Genomic DNA, 20,614 nt, shown 5'->3' with positions numbered 1-20,614 from the left:
GGTTTTTGGCTTTTTATCGATGTCGAGGCATCAAGTAGGCCAAGTTAGGGTTTTGGCTTTTTATTGACGCCGTGGCATCAAGTAGGCCAAGTTAGGGTTTTTGGCTTTTTGTTGACGCCAAGGCATCAAGTAGGCCAAGTTAGGGTTTTTGGCTTTTTATCGACGCCGAGGCATCAAGTAGGCCAAGTTAGGGTTTTTGGCTTTTTATCGACGCCGAGGCATCAAGTAGGCCAAGTTAGGGTTTTTGGCTTTTTATCGATGCTGAGGCATCAAGTTGGCCAAGTTAGGGTTTTTGGCTTTTTATCGACGCCGAGGCATCAAGTAGGCCAAGTTAGGGTTTTTGGCTTTTTATCGACGCCGAGGCATCAAGTAGGCCAAGTTAGGGTTTTGGCTTTTTATCGACGCCGAGGCATCAAGTAGGCCAAGTTAGGGTTTTTGGCTTTTTATCGACGCCGAGGCATCAAGTACGGTCAAGTGATGGGTTTTTGGCTTTTTATCGACGTCGAGGCATCAAGTAGGGTCAAGTGATGGGTTTTTGGCTTTTTGTCGACGTCGAGGCATCAAGTAGGCCAAGGGATGGGTTTTTGGCTTTTTGTCGACGTCGAGGCATCAAGTAGGGTCAAGTGATGGGTTTTTGGCTTTTTGTCGACGTCGAGGCATCAAGTAGGCCAAGTTAGGGTTTTTGGCTTTTTATCGACGCCAAGGCATCAAGTAGGGTGAAGTGATGGGTTTTTGGCTTTTTATCGACGTCGAGGCATCAAGTAGGGTCAAGTGATGGGTTTTTGGCTTTTTGTCGACGTCGAGGCATCAAGTAGGCCAAGTGATGGGTTTTTGGCTTTTTGTCGACGTCGAGGCATCAAGTAGGGTCAAGTGATGAGTTTTTGGCTTTTTGTCTACGTCGAGGCATCAAGTAGGCCAAGTTAGGGTTTTTGGCTTTTTATCGACGCCGAGGCATCAAGTAGGGTCAAGTGATGGGTTGTTGGCTTTTTATCGACGTCGAGGCATCAAGTAGGGTCAAGCGATGGGTTTTTGGCTTTTTGTCGACATCGAGGCATCAAGTAGGCCAAGTGATGGGTTTTTGGCTTTTTGTCGACGTCGAGGCATCAAGTAGGGTCAAGTGATGGGTTTTTGGCTTTTTGTCGATGTCGAGGCATCAAGTAGGTGGTTTTTGGCTTTTTGTCGACGTCGAGGCATCAAGGTAGGCCAAGTGATGGGTTTTTGGCTTTTTGTCGACGTCGAGGCATCAAGTAGGCATCAAGACTATCACAACATCAAGAGTATCACAGCATCAAGACTATCACAGCATCAAGACAGTTGATCATAACAGTTGAGCATCATAGGACTACTAGAATTCCAAAGTTTTATACAACATCAACACAACCAAATCACCATGAACACTGGAGTAGCATAACTGGAGTAGCATAACTTCAGCTACATAGTTTCACAACACAACCAAAATGCCATAGTTTGATAAAACATCAACACAACCAAACATCAAGATTTTGCACCAGAGGCAGTCAAGTAATCCTTCATTCTGTTGCTGGGCTTCCTGACTCTCTAGGAACCATCACTTGGTCTTGGAGGCATGAAAGCTAACCTTGGTCCCTTTGCAGCAGCTGATGAAGATCTGGTTGCTGGTGCCTTACGCTTGGGAGCAGATGATGAAGATTTACTGGCTGCTGCCTTACCCTTGGGAGCAGCTGGCTGCCTCCTAGCTGGAGCAGCAGCAGATGTTGCCCTCCTTGCTGGAGCTGGACTGGTAGCAGATGTTGCCCTCCTTGATGATCCACCAGCAGTGGCAGCAGCAGAAGCTGCAGTCCTTGCTGGAGCTGGACTGGCAGCAGCAGAGGCTGCAGTCCTTGCTGGTGCTGGTGTGCTTCTACTATTAGATGGGTAAGAGCTGATGCTTGGCTGCAATGAAACAAGTAGTTTAATATTAGTAACAACAAATTTAGTCTTTCTCATAGCAGAGAGGTTACCTGATGTTTGTTCTTTCTCATAGCAAGTGTAGGCTTTAGAGCATCATGGCAATTGGTGTACCTATGGCCCACCTTTTTACAGTTGGAGCAGGTAATTGAGGCCATTCTTGAAGTGTCTTTGGGAGCTGGCTTCTCAAATTGGCCCTTTCTCCTCTTAGTCTGTGCTCTGCCCTTGTATTCTTTGAAAACAGGAGCCTCAATGTCCAAACTATCTGTCCTTGGCCACATGTCAGGGCCAGGTACAGGATATATTATAGGACTGTAAGCTGCCAGGTACATAGGTTTTTTGAAGAAATCATGAACAAAGTCCTCTGGCTGAAGCTTAGCCTTGTGTATAGCAGAAATAGCATGATTGCAAGGAACTATTGTCATATCCCACTTCTTACAACCACAAGTCCTTTGTGCTAGGTTGACGGCATATGTTCTCTCCTCACTAGTAACTTGGAAAAGGTTGGGGCCAGCCATCAATGATTGGCAGTTTCTAGACCACTTCTTTGCTTCCTCCAATTTCTCTGCATATGTTGGACAAATCTCCCACCTGATAGTCTGAGTCTTGGTTCTATTTGTATTAAACTTGACCATTAATTTTCTTCTAATTCCATCAACCATGGTCCTTATTGGCTTAGCCCTGACATCTAGAACCCACTTGTTGAAAACCTCACTTAAGTTGTTAACTACTAAGTCTGTTTTGCAATTTGTGTCCATGGCATGTCTGGCCCAAGTGTGCTTTGGGATTTTACTAAGCCAAGCCCATGCTGCCTCACACTCTCTCTTCAACTCATCCATTGCAACATTATAACCATGTTCAGTGTATGAGTAACTTGCTTCATCCATGTATTTCTTCAATTCTGGCCCTCTAAACCATTTTGAAAGTTCTGGTAAATGTGTCTGAGGCCAAACCTTTTGTGGACAATTGGGAAAGACTCTGTTTATGGCTTTCAGCAGGCCCTGTGTGAATTTAAGTAAAGCTAACTTAGTGACTACACCTAAATGATTGTGTAACTATTAGAAAGAACTAAATGATTGTGTACAGAAAGTAGCTACACCTAAATGCAAGTAACTACTAGAAAGAACTAAATGAAATCTAGCACAAGTGGATTTCATTACGTTCTGCCTATCAGAAATTATTGTGTAGTTGCCAAACTTCCCAGATTGGCCACCTAGTGCTACCTTCAACTGATACAGAAACCAAGTCCAGGAGTCTGTGTCCTCCTTATCAACAATTCCAAAAGCAATGGGAAGTATATTATTGTTCCCATCACTTCTAGTAGCAGCAAGGATCTGTTGACAAGTAGTGAGCTTTATGAAGCATCCATCCAGACCTATAACAAGTAAACACATTAGGCAAACTATTTGAAAACACACATTAGATACCAAGGAATTACCTATGAATGGTCTGCAGCCACTCAGAAACCCTTCTCTGCATCCATTTAGGCAATAGAATAATCCATGAAACCTAGGGTTTGTGCTTGTATGCTCCCTCAAATGTCTTGTTGTCACTATGCACCTTGAACCTGGATTAGTATCTAGCACAGCCTGCAAATAATCCCTAATCCTGGTGTACTGGGCCTTCTGATCTCCTAACACAACATTCTTTGCTGCCTTCTTAGCCCTATATGCCATGTGGGTTGATATTCCACTCCATACTTGCTCTTTGCAGTGTTAATTATAGTAGTGATTGTTGTGCATGGGTCACTTCTGATTACTTCCTCACAAAACTTTGCAACCCACTTAGCAGTAACTTTTGTGTTCTCTGACACAAAAGGACAAGTGTGCACCACATACTGCTTCCTTATGGTAAAAGTATTCTCATTTGCAATCTGAGAAGCTGTTATATAAAAAGGGCATGTCTCATCTATGCATTGTGCTATAACCCTGTCACTGCAATTTCTATGGTACTCATAGTTCCTGTTCTGTGCAATGTGCATTGTTTGAAGTGCATTCCTGAACTGGTACACATCAATGAAGCAAAGATGCTTCACAAATTGCTCAGCTGGGTGAGCTATATTCTCATCATACCATAACCATTTCTCCATCTTCTTAGCTCTGCTTTTCCTACCATTGGGAAGAACATATGCCAATGCCTCTGCACCATTGACGGTGTCCTGGACAAGGGGATACTCACCACGTCGTCTCCCGATCTATTAGATTGGGCCGAGGCCCCCCATGGCCGTATACTCATGGGCCAGTTCGGACAGTTGCCGCATACAAGGAAGATTCCACAAAGACTTGGCGATCAAGACAAGGACTTCTCCCCACCGGCGTATTCGGCTAGGACTCTTGTTAACCTAGGCCTCTGGTGCATTATATAAACCAGGGCCAGGCTAGTCGATAGAGACACATACAGAACAACAATCATACCATAGGCTAGCTTCTAGGGTTTAGCCTCTCTGATCTCGTGGTAGATCTACTCTTGTACTACCCATATCATCAATATTAATCAAGCAGGACGTAGGGTTTTACCTCCATCAAGAGGGCCCGAACCTGGGTAAAACATCGTGTCCCTGCCTCCTGTTACCATCCGCCTAGACGCACAGTTCGGGACCCCCTACCCGAGATCCGCCGGTTTTGACACCGACATTGGTGCTTTCATTGAGAGTTCCGCTGTGTGATCGACAAAAGGATCGATGGCTCGCCTGCAGATCAACTGCGACTTCGGCGTCTTCGTCACCAGTTCGACTGGTCACCTTGGTTCGACCAAGAATTGCGCCCCGTGTTCGGATCACCATGTTCGGACGAGGGCCTTCATCAAACATCAACTCCGATCTCTATCAAGATCACGGACGAATTATCTATGGAGCTCGGGGGCTCAACGTCAACATTGCCCTCAAGCGACTGTGCTGTTTTTTTTGGACAGCAAACTCGTATCTGCCGCCACCACCTCCTCGAGTATCGCTTTGACGATCGCTTTGGTGGAATTGTGCGGAATTGGGTCTATAACAACCCTGGAAAATTTCGTCGAGTTCCGATGGAGGAATCTCTGGCAATCCACGATATACCGGAGCCCTGTCAAATCTGGATGGGAATTTGGATGAGTTTAGGGCGTGGTGTCCAGCTTCTAGCTCGGACGTCCTTTGGAAGATCCAACCGTTGATCGGCTGCGGAATTCCTATATCTACCACCTCTCAAAATTTCAGCTCGATCCGACCGTCCAAACTCCGGGAACCTTCCGATTAGTGCATCACTTTTCGGATCTATTTTCTGCGCGAAAACGAATCCGACCCGAGTTCATCTTTTTTATGAACGGGATTTCGGACATCCCTTTTGAAGGAAGTTTTGTATGGGGTATTGTGTTTTGTTCCCGAACACACCCCACTAACTTTAAGATCTTTTGAACATGATCTTCAACATCATGCTGGTGTCAAACCAGTCCGGCAATATTACTCCACGGCTGCCGACCTGCGCTAGACACGTCGTCACTTTAGCCGAGCTCAACTTCTTCGGATCATCATCTCGGCAAGCCGAACAAGAGTCCGGCATCGCGAAGGATAAATCATCATCAACATCGCCGCCCCACGGATTACACGGAGCGGGCATACCGGCATCGCCGCACGGTCGCTTCATCAAGCCGGCATCGACCACGTCACGACCTGCATCGACAGGGCCGCACTATTGCTTCTTCAAGCTGGTGTCCATCACGCCGACCTACTTCGACTCATCGGCTGACGTCGAGGCTTCGACATCTCGGCTGGACCGGGGGCTTCGCCATCTCTTCATCAACCTACTCCGGACACTTCGGCGTCACTAGCCGACCAGCTCCGTCACGTTAGCTGGGCCGAGGGCTTTGCCTCGGCGAGTCAACCTTTACCAGCATTGCCATGCCGTCGTTTTATCGCCCATCAGGCAATGGGTGTGCGGAGCGAGTCCCAATTTTGGGAATCACCTTCCTTCGGATTGCTACAACAAATAAACCAGGTGCTATTAATCCCAGTATTTTTTGCTTGTTTGGGTTCATTTTTCCCAAGGAATTATTACTCTGGTTTGTCCATGATATGTACACAGGTCTATCAAATGGTGACCGCATTAACGACGGTCGCGTGGTGGTTCGATCAGTTTCCGTACATAGTCCGGCGAACGCCGCATCCGGAGCTCGGACCGACCTGTGAATTCAGGCTTTGCCACGCCTTTACTACATCACGCCGACGCCCTGCATCGACATTGACTTCGGCGCCAGGCCATATTTCTTCTATTCCTCACTTTGCATAAATTATTTATTATGCAACATTTTTTTAATTATCATTATTACTATTATCTCCGGTTTGCACTATTTTTTGTGCACAGGAAAATGATCCGGGGACTTCGGCGTCACTCTGCCGGTCTGCATTGACCGTGCTATGTCACCACTTCGGCGTGTCGAGCTCTCCGCTCCGCCACCTCGGGACCGGCTTGGGGGATGGAACCTTGCCCCGCATCAAGCTCGGACCGCGTCATCAATACCGAACACATTAACCAGCTAAGTCGCTTTCATGCTCAAAGCTTTAATTTCTAACTTGTGTTCGGTTCGACCAAGAATTATACTTTTTTGGAAAAAAGTTGCTTGTAAAAAATTTCCTTGTCCAAACTTTGTTTGTGACGCATAAATTCAAATACCCCGTTTACTTGGGGGCTTCCTTTATGAAGCTTTTCCTCTTGCATATGATTATACTTGTACGGCTTCGTTCCTTGTTCGTGTATTACGCCACAATATGCACCATATTGACTTAAGCGATTTGCAAGCTGGGTTGCCTCGCTCCTGTGTTTACCCCTACGTTCCCGATTGTTCGGCTAGGGAGTAAAGGGAGCACCTCTGCGATTGTCACGATCGGGTCACCCGAGCCGGACCTCAGACTGGGTGAAGCCGAAAGCTAGCGCTCTTATTGTTTTCAATGATGGTCGGCACACAACGGAACTCATGAGTACAAAAAATCTATTGCACAAGTCTCATAATAACAATGAGCACCGAAGAAAGGTATCGGTGGGGGTACTATTTTCTTCGAAGATGCTTCTTACACTTTGCAGTAATATAGCATAAGTTCCCTGAGCGCGCTTTGTCTGTTACAGCCTTATGGCCTGATTGCCTGGTTATTGGAAACACCGTCGATATTCTCGACAGATGGAGTACATAACACTTTTCGGTCCTTGACCGAAGAGGGAGAAGCCGACGGTCGGTTAAGACGCGTTTAAAGTTCGGTTGAACATAGATATGATATAAGTACTTCGGTACATGGAATCATTCTTCTTACTCAAGTCACTTGGGGGCTCTTAAGTTTATTTGAGCCGTTTTATAATAAGTGTTCTTCTTCTTAGTCGTTGCAAAGTTTTATTATTATTATTTATCACTCCTTTTTTCGACGCGAGTGTGCGGTCACTAGCCGGGGAGCCTAATTTCTCTCTCAAAGCCGCTAGAGTTTAGTTTGCTAAACTGGCCTAATGAGAAGTACTCCGCCCTCGGGATAGGAGGTTGAAGCCGTAGGCTGACCCGCTCGAAGTCTTGAGATAGGATGTATCATGTTAAAGCACGACAGAAGCACTTCTTTTTTCTAAGACCAATTTTCGGATTGGCACCGAACACTTGATCTTGTTCGGACGTCATGTTTTTACTGACGTTTCTTGGTTTTCCAAGCTTTTTGGCACTTTTAAACTATTTGTGCTTTTCCAGCATTAGTCTCGCAGTGCAACGCCGGACACCTTTAGGGATTCGGCAAAAACATTCTCAGATATTGCTATATATGCATCGGTTTCGAATTGTGTCTTCGGTCAATAGTTGGGTTGCCCGGCTCCTGCACTTGCTTCCTACGTTCCGTTTTGTTCGGCTAGGCGTGCAAAGGGAGAACCACTGCGATTGTGCTTCCAGCTCACATGGTTAAGCACCTCAGTGGAGAAAGCCGAAAACTGACTGTCACAATAAGCGTAAACTGGTCAGCGATCCGATGACTATGTTAAATGACGGGCCGTTCATAACATTGGCCGAAGTGTTTACGGCTTGACCCCGACTGTCGCCAAACACTACCGGGGGCTATTAACTGGCCTCCCAAACTAAATCCTCGATATTTTGCTCTTACATTAGAGCTGAGGTTTAATGATCATGCTTAGCATGACAACCCAAAGAAAGGAACCGATAGCGGGACTATTTTCTTTGGAAGACATTTCTTCTGTTAAACAGTAATATAACTCTCTGCGTACCTTTGTTTATAAAACCGTATGGCCAGATTGCCTTGTTTGTTGTAAATCTTTGCCCTCATAAAGGTTTTATAAAGTAGGACAAACACTCCTCGGCTACTGGCCGAGGAGGTGGAAGCCGATGGTCGGTTAACAAAGTTTTGTACAATGCGGATCTGAGCATTAATGACGTAAAGTACTTGGATACATAGAGTCATTACACATAATTTGTGATTTTACTATGGATATTGATCCTTAATTCGGCCACCCGTGCCCGCATTAAGGCTCGGGGGCTACTGGGCTTCGGGCTTATTATTTACAAATATTAAAGGGGCACATCGATCCCCTGATCTGGTGTTGCCACCCGACCAGTGTCTCGGGGGCTACTGCATTGCTTGTCCAATGCAGAAAATTTTATGTGCAATATAGTTTCCGAGGAGATTTTGATCCTCAGGTTGGTCGGCCGCACCCAACCTGAGTCTCGAGGACTGAGCACGCCGCTTTTAGTGTCCCGAAGTATTCTGCCGAGCTTGGACTTGATCCTCATGCCGATTTTGCAAATCAACCTGAGTCTCAGCGGCTACTAGGATCAGCGGTCTTACGTCATCCTTCAGGTGCATCTCGGGTTTTAGACCGATACACACCTTGAGGGCTACTGGCTATATATCTCGGCAGAGAATAAATTGCACCAACAAAAAATATTCACAAAAATCGGCCCACATTCGGGGTGGTGCACCACCTCGGAAGCAGTCTGGCATAAAGCTCGGGCGCTAGTGGCTGGCTCTGTAGAGGGCATTTCCGGTGTTAAGCTCGGCTAAACTCCTTCAAACTTTTTTGAACCAAGGTGATATGACACCTCGGATATAGTCCGGCGTTGGAGCTCGGATACATAGTCCGGCATTGGAGCTCGGATACATTCCGGCGTTAGAGCTGGGAAGCAGTCCGGCATTGGTGCTCGGCTGCAAAAGATAACTCGAATACAGTCCGGCGTTAGAGCTCGGACGCAAGAGGACACTGCCTCCCGGGAACAACTTCAAACCCGAGGTGTGGCATAAATATAATAAGGCATTGATAAAGGCCAGAAACTTAAAGGTGATCCTCGGATACCCGGTGTATAAACTCGTCAAATGCATTTCGGCGATCCTCAAGATCGAAGATGAGAAGATTTGTTGAACCAGTATTCAAGACCGACGATCGAAGATGAAGAACAGTTCGGAAGAATCGAGGAGCGTCCCTAACTTGAAGACCGGTTCAGGGGGCTACTGACGGTGTCCTGGACTAGGGGGTACTCACCACGTCGTCTCCCGATCTATTAGATTGGGCCGAGGCCCCCCATGGCCGTATACTCATGGGCCAGTTCGGACAGCTGTCGCATACAAGGAAGATTCCACAAAGACTTGGCGATCAAGACAAGGACTTCTCCCCACCGGCGTATTCGGCTAGGACTCTTGTTAACCTAGGCCTCTGGTGCATTATATAAACCAGGGCCAGGCTAGTCGATAGAGGACAGAACACAGAGAACAACAATCATACCATAGGCTAGCTTCTAGGGTTTAGCCTCTCTGATCTCGTTGTAGATCTACTCTTGTAATACCCATATCATCAATATCAATCAAGCAGGACGTAGGGTTTTACCTCCATCAAGAGGGCCCGAACCTGGGTAAAACATCGTGTCCCCTGCCTCCTATTACCATCCGCCTTAGACGCACAGTTCGGGACCCCCTACCCGAGATCCGCCAGTTTTGACACCGACAACCATCATCATCTTCCACACCCAAGTCCATTGGTTTCTTGTCTTCATCAGAAGGATGGTATCCAGTCCTCCTCAAACAACTCCTCTACACTTGCATGTGATCTGCTTGTTGGGCCTTTTTTCTGTTTCTTCTCCTTTTTCTTCTTCTGTCCATCTTGCCCTACCTGCTCTAGATTACTCTCTTCCTCCAGAGTACTCTCTTCATCCTCTTCCTCCTCTTCTTCACTTTCAGGCTCATATAGTGCATCCTCCTCCTCTGTCTCATACATTTCCTCAACATCTGCGTCCCCTTAAAAATGAAGGAGTGGATCTTCCCTCTGTCTTTTCATCTCCTCAAGCCTAGCAAGTATATCACCATATTCTTCCAAATCATCATCATCACTGTCCTCCTCATTATCCATCACTGCAGCTTTTCTCTTCAAAGAAGTGTCCTTCTCTTTATTTTTCTTATTCTTCCTAAACATTTGAATTTCCTTCCTCCTTGTCTCCTCCATAACCTTTTCAATTTCCATTTGCTCCTCTGAATTGTTTATAGGATTTTCTTCCGCTTGTACATAACCTAAAGCAAGTTGCTCCTCCAAATTGTTTGTGCTATGCTGTGTTTGAAACTGTATGGGCACTGGCTCCAGTTCTGTTGCTTCTGAACTTGCTGCTGCTACATGCACATTTCCTGCACTGAACAGCACTCCTCCTTCATCTATCTGATATAGTTTGGGCTCTCCAATTTCTTCAAGAGGGATTTGCTGCTCAATAACATTGGAGCTGGTGTTTATAGTTGCAGCATTGGGAGAACTGGCCCTAACAACTGTCACATTCAATATCTTTTGATTTTGCAATGCTATGTTGTCTAGAATTTCCTCAAGCTTGTCATCATCATCTATTTCTTCCATTCCTTCTATACCTAGCCCAGGATCCCTGACATAGTACATGTAATCTTTAAATCCATAACCTTCTGTTTCTATCAGTGCTACTAGGTTGTAAAATGTTATGTCTGACATCATCATAGATCTCTCAATATTGTCTCTGTCATGGAAATGCATCCTCAATTCCCAAACCTCATCATCCAGACCGCAAATAATATAAAATACATAGCAGTATAAGTGCTTAATTATAACTGAATAACTCTAATGAAACAACTCATGTCAGTGCACTAATACAATCCTTTGTCACTTATAAAGAAGATAACAGGATAACTCATTTAACAGTGAACCTAACCAAATGTCTAACTTCACTCCAGTTAACATTGTACGTAAAATAAACTAAATAACAAAGCACAAACATGCATTTTTCTAAGTTAATAATATCATGTAACATCCCAAAATTCTAAATTTTGGAATGTTATAATAAATAGATAGATTTGATTGATTGTGTGAAATTGAGTGAAATTCAAAAAAAATGAAAGTTAAATGAGAGGGAATAAAAGGACTTTCCCAAACTTTCATATTGCATTCGTGATCTCCGTGAATTCAAATTCTTTTCACCACGAAACCCTGGAGAGAAGATGACATGACTTCTTCCATTTATTTAAATGACAAGGGGTGTTGAAAATATTTGAATTTCATTTGGAAAATATTTCCAATTCTGAAACTTTATGCAACTCAATGATTTTCACGAGAGGAGATAAGATGACTTCTTCAAATTATATCAAATATGAGTTGGGAGTTTCAAAGGATCAAATTCAAAGTCTTTTGGAATTATTTTTCAATTTGGAGTTATTTGGATTTTATTCAAATCTATTTTCTCCAAAAATAAAATACATGGAAAATAGGGTAACATGATTCCCTACAACAGAAAATTGGAGAGAAATAAATTTGATTTCATTTTTGTATTTTTAAAATGATTTTGTTGGATCTTATTAGAGCAGGAGCATTGTTGGAATTATTAGAATTTGTGTGTATTTTATTTAATGCTAGAAAAATGTTCATGTCATAGAAAATCCTTTTCTGAAAATTTTGATATATAATATGCCTATGTAATTTTTTATTTTATTTTTGTTATTCAGTCTTCCTTCTGTTTCTATTTTAAAAAGAATTGTACATGCGGGCCATATTTATTTATCGCCTACATGCGCAGTATAGTAGCTTCTGGCGCCCCATTGTTTTTTCTCTCTTAAATAGGCCAGGCCCAGCCAGCCTTTTCAATTTTTTTTATTTTTTTTCTTAGGCCGAATTTTGTAAAAAAAACAAAAAACTGCAACCGCAGCATGCGCGTGCGGCCGGCCGAAGGCCTTTAGGCCCATGCGAGCCACCTCTTTTCATCTCTGTTTTGTACATTTTCGTCTACGTTTAGTCCCACATTGCCTAGCCTTTGACCTCTAAGCCTCTTTTCCACCAATAAATATAGACCCATAGAGCCTCCAAAACTCATCCGATTCGGGTTAAATCAATATTTTGGTTTGACTAGATTCATTTAAGAAAAATATTTTTCTCCTCTCCGGCGCGACTTCTGGAAGTTGTCTCCTCTCTCCAAAGTTGTCTTTTCTCTGCCTTATAAAGGTATCTTTCTTTGTTTTTCTTTTCTTCTTATACTTCCGTAGTTTATTATTTGTAGACTAATACGATTGAATAATTAGATTATCAATTAGTCTACGTATTTATACATTAGACCCTAGCCCGTAGCTATTTTTTCTTCTTCCGTAAAACAGCTTGGTCCTGATTTTTCAAATAGCCATAACTTTTTACTCGTTTGTCCAAATCCAACGAAACCAACGCCCACTTCTTCGTTATCATCTCCTCTATCCAGTAATCCAACTCAAACATGTTTTTGAAAAGTTTAAAATTTGAATTAGATCAGATTTGAATTCAAACTTCGTTTGATCATAACTTGAGTTTCGTAGCTCCATTTGAGTTGATTCTTTTTGCAAATCGAAGCTCTTGACCTAAACTTTCTGATAAGGCCAAATTCACTTAATTTTGGTACTGTTAGAAATTGTTTTATGTTGCAAGAGTTATTTGCTTGGTTTTGACGTTTTCCAAATTGTCTTCTTCGTTCTTCCCGATCTTTTGAGTGATTGCTTATGTGTGGTTACTATTGCTTGCTTACGATAGATTGACCGGAGTGTGACGAGTAGAACTATCAAGAGTTTTGAGTGCGAATCATCTTCATCAACATTGCAGGCAAGTTCACACTTTGATCATATCCCCCTTCATACCCAGTTTTTATGCATTAGTTTCACCCTCAAACATTGCATGAGTTGGATTGATAACATGTGGGTATTGGGAAGTAGTTGATGATCTAGGAACCTATTGCCCTGCATTCAAACCTGGGGAGTTACTTTTACATTATGCTTATATTGCCATGCTATGCTCGTAGACGTGGATTGGGTTTGAGAGTATTCATGACAGATGTGAGATTGTTAATTAATGGTTTACTTAAGGTGGCAACTTTAACACACTTCTGCGTGGATTGAGTTACCTGGGTATTCCAGCGTCTTCTTGTCTAGGCACTTGGGTATTCCAGGATTGCCTGTTTTTTTTATGGACCGCCACCTAGGCTCAAAGGGATCATGAGATTATTCATACTAGAAACTTCCGTGTGCAGCCGCAAGCTATTATGGGCTGTAGCATAGTTGACTAAGTCGTGCAAACTCTTACAGTTGTAGACTAGCAGATGTAGGGGATGTAGGTGGTACGGTCTACCCATCGTAAGGTGCTAGCGCTTCTGAAAGACTATGTCTCGGTCATCCGTTTCTCAAACACCATGTAGTGCGAGAAATCCAACGGAGGAGATCGAGTCTTGTGGGGAAAAGTGCGCAAACCTCTGCAGAGTGTATAAACTAATCATGATTAGCCGTGTCCCCGGTTATGGACATCTTGAGTATCTAGTACTTGGATTATCATGTGAATCTCATCACGTTACTTTAAATTAATTTTGTTGGGTTTAATGATGTTACTTAATTGGGATTGAGAATGCTGTCAACCATTCTCAATGTTCGACAACCACCATGATAGTTAATTAAAATGTATTCCATTGGAGTAGGGAAAAATTGGCTTTTCGCAAAAACCTTATAACCATAGAGCTTTTCCACCAGCCACTATGGTGTGAATTTGCCAGTACATTCAATGTACTGGCCCTTTGTGGCTGCAACGTCTCATGTTGCAGGTTTATCTTACGACGAGTAAGTGATACGTGAGGGTTACGATTTCTACACTCAACTTTGCCGTTGGTGTTGATGGGAATCCACAACCTTGTTACTTCCGCTATTTTGGATTGAGGTAATAGTATCTTATGTTATTTTATACATGTGATTTACCTCTATTATAAATCCTCGAGTACTGTGTGTGTCAGCATACCGATCCAGGGATGACACTTAAGCACAGAGACTTGACCGTCTGAGGTCGGGTCGCTACAAGATGGTATCAGAGCACATGTTGACTGTAGGACATGACCCCTAGAAACTGGCAAGCCCATAGGAAAGATTTTCTCTATAACTTTCTTTTCCAAAAAGATCTTTTACCTCTCCTCTCTTCCGAGCTTATTCAAATATCCCCTTTTAGTGAGACCATACCCCTTTTCCCCTTTTGACCACACGAAGATTTGACTAATGAGACCACTCCAAGAAGTACAAGATATCGGACAACTAAGACCACTTTGGAATGAAGAGTATTTTCCGTGCATCTGAATGATGGAAATTACAACGGTTGAAGACCGAAGACAAGTACAATTTGAAGGCTCTGGAGAATTCCCAAATTTGTATGACCTAGGAAGGCTACCCTTATGGAACTTGGCAGACTATGGAAGTTGTCAATACCCGAGATCAAGGTGTATCAGAGAAAGACTGAAACAAGGAGCATGAGAACTCGAAGTTTTGTCAAAGAAAACCCTAAGGCAGGAGATATCAACTATGGAATGATAGCTCATGGCAATGACAAGTGCAGAAACACGGCTACCCCTGATGATATCGCCCGCTGATGCTATTGTCACTGTGCTGAGTTAAGGATGCTTTCTTCAGAATGGATTTGATGGAAGAAGGCTGATGGAGCACCTATGAGTAAGATGAAGTTTTAACCCTAGCCGGTGTATCACCAGGATTTGGAGTAGTACATCAAGAAGTTTAAGGTGGAGTTCCATGAAGCCGTATTAGACAAGGAAGCATTTTGTGAAGAACTCGGGAACCAAAAGCTGAAAGTAGCCAAGCTGGAGGAGCTACAACCTCGAGATACCGGAGATTTGTCAGGAACTGAAGGACAGTATGACCATGGTTCATGTGAAGGATGTTAAAACCAGAAGTTTGGAACGCAACTCCAGAATATTAAAGGACTTCACGAGAGACATTGCGTCAATAGAGTTGATCTGGCAAAAGAACTTGAGAAAGACAAGCATGATCGGAAGAAGCCATTGGAGGCATGAACAAGGCTTGAAGAGTTTGGAGACGTTGAAGATTTATTGACCTTTAGAAGACCAAACCCCTGTTATATACCTACGTTAGATGCGACATTTGTGAGCTGTCATTTGTTTGATGTTTTTCTCGACGGCCACAAATAAAATATGTCTTTTCAAAACTTTTGTTTGTATTATGTGTATACCTCTCCCTCTCTCTTATCTTACCCCAAACCCACATGGACCCAATAGAGGATGAATGGAGATGACCTTATATTTTCCGGACCGATGAATCAATTGGAAACAGACCGATGGATTCATAACATGGAGGATCACATGAAGAATAACCCTATAGTCGGAAAGGATATGACCCAGCATGCTTTTCAGTGCTTTGAAAGAGGTGATGCTACTTGGTGGATGATGTACCAAACCATCAATGGATGGCAAAGGAGTAACCACTTGGAAAGAATTTAAGTTGACTCTGCCAAAGTCTCGGCTTGTGTCACAGAAATTGAAGCCTTATGGAAAGGATATGAAGAAATCTTGTGCATGCAAGATTTGTGGAGAAATAGGACACACCCATAAAGAACACAAGGAGGAATGACCTAATTGTGAAGGAAGTCACCCAGTTGAAGAATGCCCAACTAGGCAGATTACTTGTTTCTTGTGTGAAGGGACTACCCACTATCCTGCTCAGTGTCACATTTACCCCATGGTACAACGAGCCATCCAGTAGAAGAAAGAAGTAATGAAAGGAGCCCTCATGGAAATTTTAGAAGAAGCTATGATGAAGGAAGAGATAGAGGACACACCTAAAGAAAACCCGAGTAAACCCTGCACTAAGTCTTGCTATTCATGTGGAGAAGAAGGACACATCTCCCAAAATTGTTTGAATGGGAATCTAGTAGAATTCCCTACGGAGGAAGTAGAATATGACCCACAAGAAATAGAAGCCATGATTGGCATGGAAAAGTCCAGAAAGAGAAGCAGAGTGGATTCCAGGAAGGATATGAGTCATATCACATGTTATAGGTGCAAGGAGTCAGGGCACTACCTCTATAGTTGCCCAAAAAGGAAACCTTGATACTTGTCAGAAGTAATATGTTTTAGTTGTAATGGAGCAGGGCACTTTGCCAGAGAATGCCCAAGGAGAAGGAGACTTTTGCTAGATAGTTGAGTTTGCAACCAAAGAAATGGAGTAGTAGAAGTGAGAACATTTTCTTTTATATCGAGGTGTTGAGTTGAGATTGTAATCAATTGAGAGTGAATAAAATTAGCATCGTTGGTACTGATATGGATTTTATGAGTTGTTACCCTATGAAGAAGAATTTTGACCATTTTTGAGGATATGAGAAATATGGTCTATGGAAGATTTGTGCATTTTAAGGGTGGTAGTACCCTGTAAGAACCCTTGACCCCTGGAAAAGATAAGGATACTCCACTGAGTGGATTTCGAATAAAATGAATACGAGTTTTGTCTCGATATGTGTGATGCCCCAAGAGTATGTGGGATGAAGAGAATGTTAAGTTGATTCGAGATAGACTGAAGGTAGCTTAGTCCAGGTAGAAGAGTTATGCAGACTCAAAAATGCAAGGAGGTAGTCTATGAAATTGGAGACATAGCATGACTCCGTGAGTCCCCTCTGCGAGGAGTTAAATGATTTTTAGTTAAGGGAAAGTTAGCCCCGAGATTTGTAGGACCATACCGAGTTTTGGAGCGTATGAGAGAAGTGGCCTACAAGTTGGAGTTACCCGAAGGACTGTCAGGAGTTCATGATGTGTTTCACGTTTCCCTGTCGAAGAAGTGCCATGCAGGGATGGCCAATATTCCCCTGTAAGGACGCTTGACCCTGGAAAGGATAATGATGTTCCATGAAGTGGAGTATGGACTTCATAAGTATAAGTTTTTAACTCGGTATGTGGGATATCCCATGAGGATGAAGAGATGAATTACTATTGGATATAAAGGAGGTATGATGTTGGAAATATGGATCAAGGGAAATTCCATGATGAGTCTGAGTAATCATGTCCTAGTTTGGTGCCAATAGAAGGAAGGAACACAATACAATTGGATGGATTTAAGAATACTAGGAAGTTGGAAGTTGGAATAATGATCAGTTGCCCGATGATAAGTTCAAGGACTACAAGTGATGAGATGGGCCATAACCCACAGGCCCCAGGACCTGCCAAGAAGCAAGCACATTTTTGCTGAAGGAAAAACCCCGGAGGAAGATACGACGTTTATCGGCAGACGATTTTATAGGAGTAACGCAAAACCTAAGAGATTGTGAAGGAACGATAGATGTTTGTTTGGCTTGCAGAACCAATGGATTTATCCGAACCTTGGTTCGTCGACAAGAAAAAAATTCTGCAATGCTTGTGAGGATGACCGAGTGTTAGAATGCAAGATTCGCTAAACCGTATACAAAGTAATGATTTGGGTGCGGGATGGACTGATCACCATACCGACTTACTCTTATTATTCGCCTTGCTATATGGGATGGTAAATCTGAGTGACTTGCCTATAGAAGAGAGACGATGATATTAAACCTTGTTTGAACCTTAGAATGGTATAAGTATTTTCCCTTGTACAAGGCAGCTGTTGCCACACGTAGGATATATGGTGAGGATCAACCCAGACCCATTTCCTACAGGAGAAACCATAAATGGTTGACCACCATGAGATATCGATTAGTTGTTTAGTACTGACGCCAGACCCGACAGGTAAGAAGACCCAGTCTCGGAATAACCTTACCAAGATGAAAGGACAAAAGAATTGAGGAAAAGGTTATGTTGTTACCGGAAGAACCCACAGAAAAGAATTATACTGAAGATCTGAGAAGACCGGCCCTGTCAAGAATAAGGATGGAGTATACGAGTATTGATGGGACCATAACAATGTTTCTAAGGGTGGTAGCACTCGAGACCCCGGAGACGATCGATGGATTTTGATAAGACCCCGAACATAACCTATTTCTTTCTAGCCTCTCCGAATCTCGAGGACGAGATTCATTTTAAGGGCGGTAGGTTTGTAACATCCCAAAATTCTAAATTTTGGAATGTTATAATAAATAGATAGTTATGATTGATTGTTTGATTGATTGTGTGAAGTTGAGTGAAATTCGAAACTTTTTGAAACTTAAATGAGAGGGAATAAAAGGACTTTCCCAAACTTTCATTTTTCTTTATGATCTCCGTGAATTCAAATTCTTTTCACCACAAAACCCTGGAGAGAAGATGACATGACTTCTTCCATTTATCTAAATGACAAGGGGTGTTGAAAATATTTGAATTTCATTTGAGAATATTTCCAATTCTGAAACTTTATGCAACTCAATGATTTTCACGAGAGGAAGATAAAATGACTTCTTCAAAACATATGAAATATGAGTTGGGAGTTTCAAAGGATCAAATTCAAAGTCCTTTTGGAAATTATTTTTAATTTGGAGTTATTTGGGTTTTATTCAAATTATTTTTCTCCAAAAATAAAATACATGGAAAATAGGGTAACATGATTCCCTACAACAGAAAATTGGAGAGAAATAAATTTGATTTCATTTTAGTATTTTTAAAATGATTTTGTTGGATCTTATTAGAGCAGGAGCACTGTTGGAATTATTAGAATTTGTGTGTATTTTATTTAATGCTAGAAAAATGATCATGTTGTAGAAAATCCTTTTCTGAAAATTTTGATATATAATATGCCTATATAAAAATTTTATTTTATTTTTGTTATTCGGTTTTCCTTGTGTTTCTATTTTTTTTAAACTATACGTGCGGCCCATATTTATTTATCACCTACATGCGCAGTATAGTAGTTTCTGGCGCCCCATTGTTTTTTTCTCTCTTAAATAGACCAGGCCCAGCCAGCCTTTTTAATTTTTTTTATTTTTTTTCTTAGGCCAAATTTTGTATAAAAAAACTGCAGCCCGCAGCGTGCGCGTGCGGCCGGCCGAAGGCCTTTAGGCCCATGCGAGCCACCTCTTTTCATCTCTGTTTCGTATATTTTCGTCTACGTTTAGTCCCATATTGCCTAGCCTTTGACCTCTAAGCATCTTTTCCACCAATAAATATAGACCCATAGAGTCTCCAAAAATCATCTGATTCAGGCTAAATCAATATTTTGGTTTGACTAGATTCATTTAAGAAAAATATTTTTCTCCTCTCCGGTGCGACTTCTGAAACTTGTCTCCTCTCTCCAAAGTTGTTTTTTCTCTGCCTTATAAATATATCTTTCTTTGTTTTTCTTTTCTTCTTATACTTCCGTAGTTTATTATTTTTAGACTAATATGATAGAATAATTAGATTATCAATTAGCCTACGTATTTATACATTAGACCCTAGCCCGTAGCTATTTTTTTCTTCCGTAAAACAGTTTGGCCCTGATTTTTCAAATAGCCATAACTTTTTACTCGTTTGTCCAAATCCAACGAAACCAACGCCCACTTCTTCATTATGATCTCCTCTATCCAGTAATCCAACTCAAACATGTTTTTGAAATTTTTAAAATTTGAATTAGATCAGATTTGAATTCAAACTTCGTTTGATCATAACTTGAGTTTCGTAGCTCCGTTTGAGTTGATTCTTTTTGCAAATCGAAGCTCTTGACCTAAACTTTCTGATAAGGCCAAATTCACTTAATTTTGGTACTGTTAGAAATTGTTTTATGTTGCAAGAGTTATTTGCTTGGTTTTGACGTTTTCCGAATTGTCTTCTTCGTTCTTCCCGATCTTTTGAGTGATTGCTTATGCGTGGTTACTATTGCTTGCCTACGATAGATTGACCGGAGTGTGACGAGTAGAACTATCAAGAGTTTTGAGTGCGAATCATCTTCATCAACATTGCAGGAAAGTTCACACTTTGATCATATCCCCCTTCATACCCAGTTTTTATGCATTAGTTTCACCCTCAAACATTGCATGAGTAGGATTGATAACATGTGGGTATTGGGAAGTAGTTGATGAGGTAGGAACCTATTGCCCTGCATTCAAACCTTGGGAGTTACTTTTACGTTATGCTTATATTGCCATGCTATGCTCGTAGACGTGGATTGGGTTTGAGAGTATTCATGACAGATGTGAGATTGTTAATTAATGGTTTACTTAAGGTGGTAACTTTAACACTCATCTGGGTGGAATGAGGCACCTGGGTGTTCCAGCGATTGCCTGTCTAGGCACCTGGGTATTCTAGGATTGCCTGTTTTTTTATGGACTGCCACCCAGGCTCAAAGGGATCAAGAGATTGTTCATACAAGAAACTTCCGTGTGCAGACACAAGCTATTATGGGCTCTAGCATAGTTGACTAAGTCGTGCGAACTCTTACAGTGGTAGACTAGCAGATGTAGGGGATGTAGGTGGTACGGTCTACCCATCGTAAGGTGCTAGCGCTTCTGAAAGACTATGTCTCGGTCATCCGTTTCTCAAA

The sequence above is a fragment of the Triticum aestivum genome, chromosome 6A (assembly GCF_018294505.1).
Source record: "Triticum aestivum cultivar Chinese Spring chromosome 6A, IWGSC CS RefSeq v2.1, whole genome shotgun sequence".
NCBI lineage: Eukaryota > Viridiplantae > Streptophyta > Magnoliopsida > Poales > Poaceae > Triticum > Triticum aestivum.
This window is presented reverse-complemented; position numbering follows the sequence as displayed.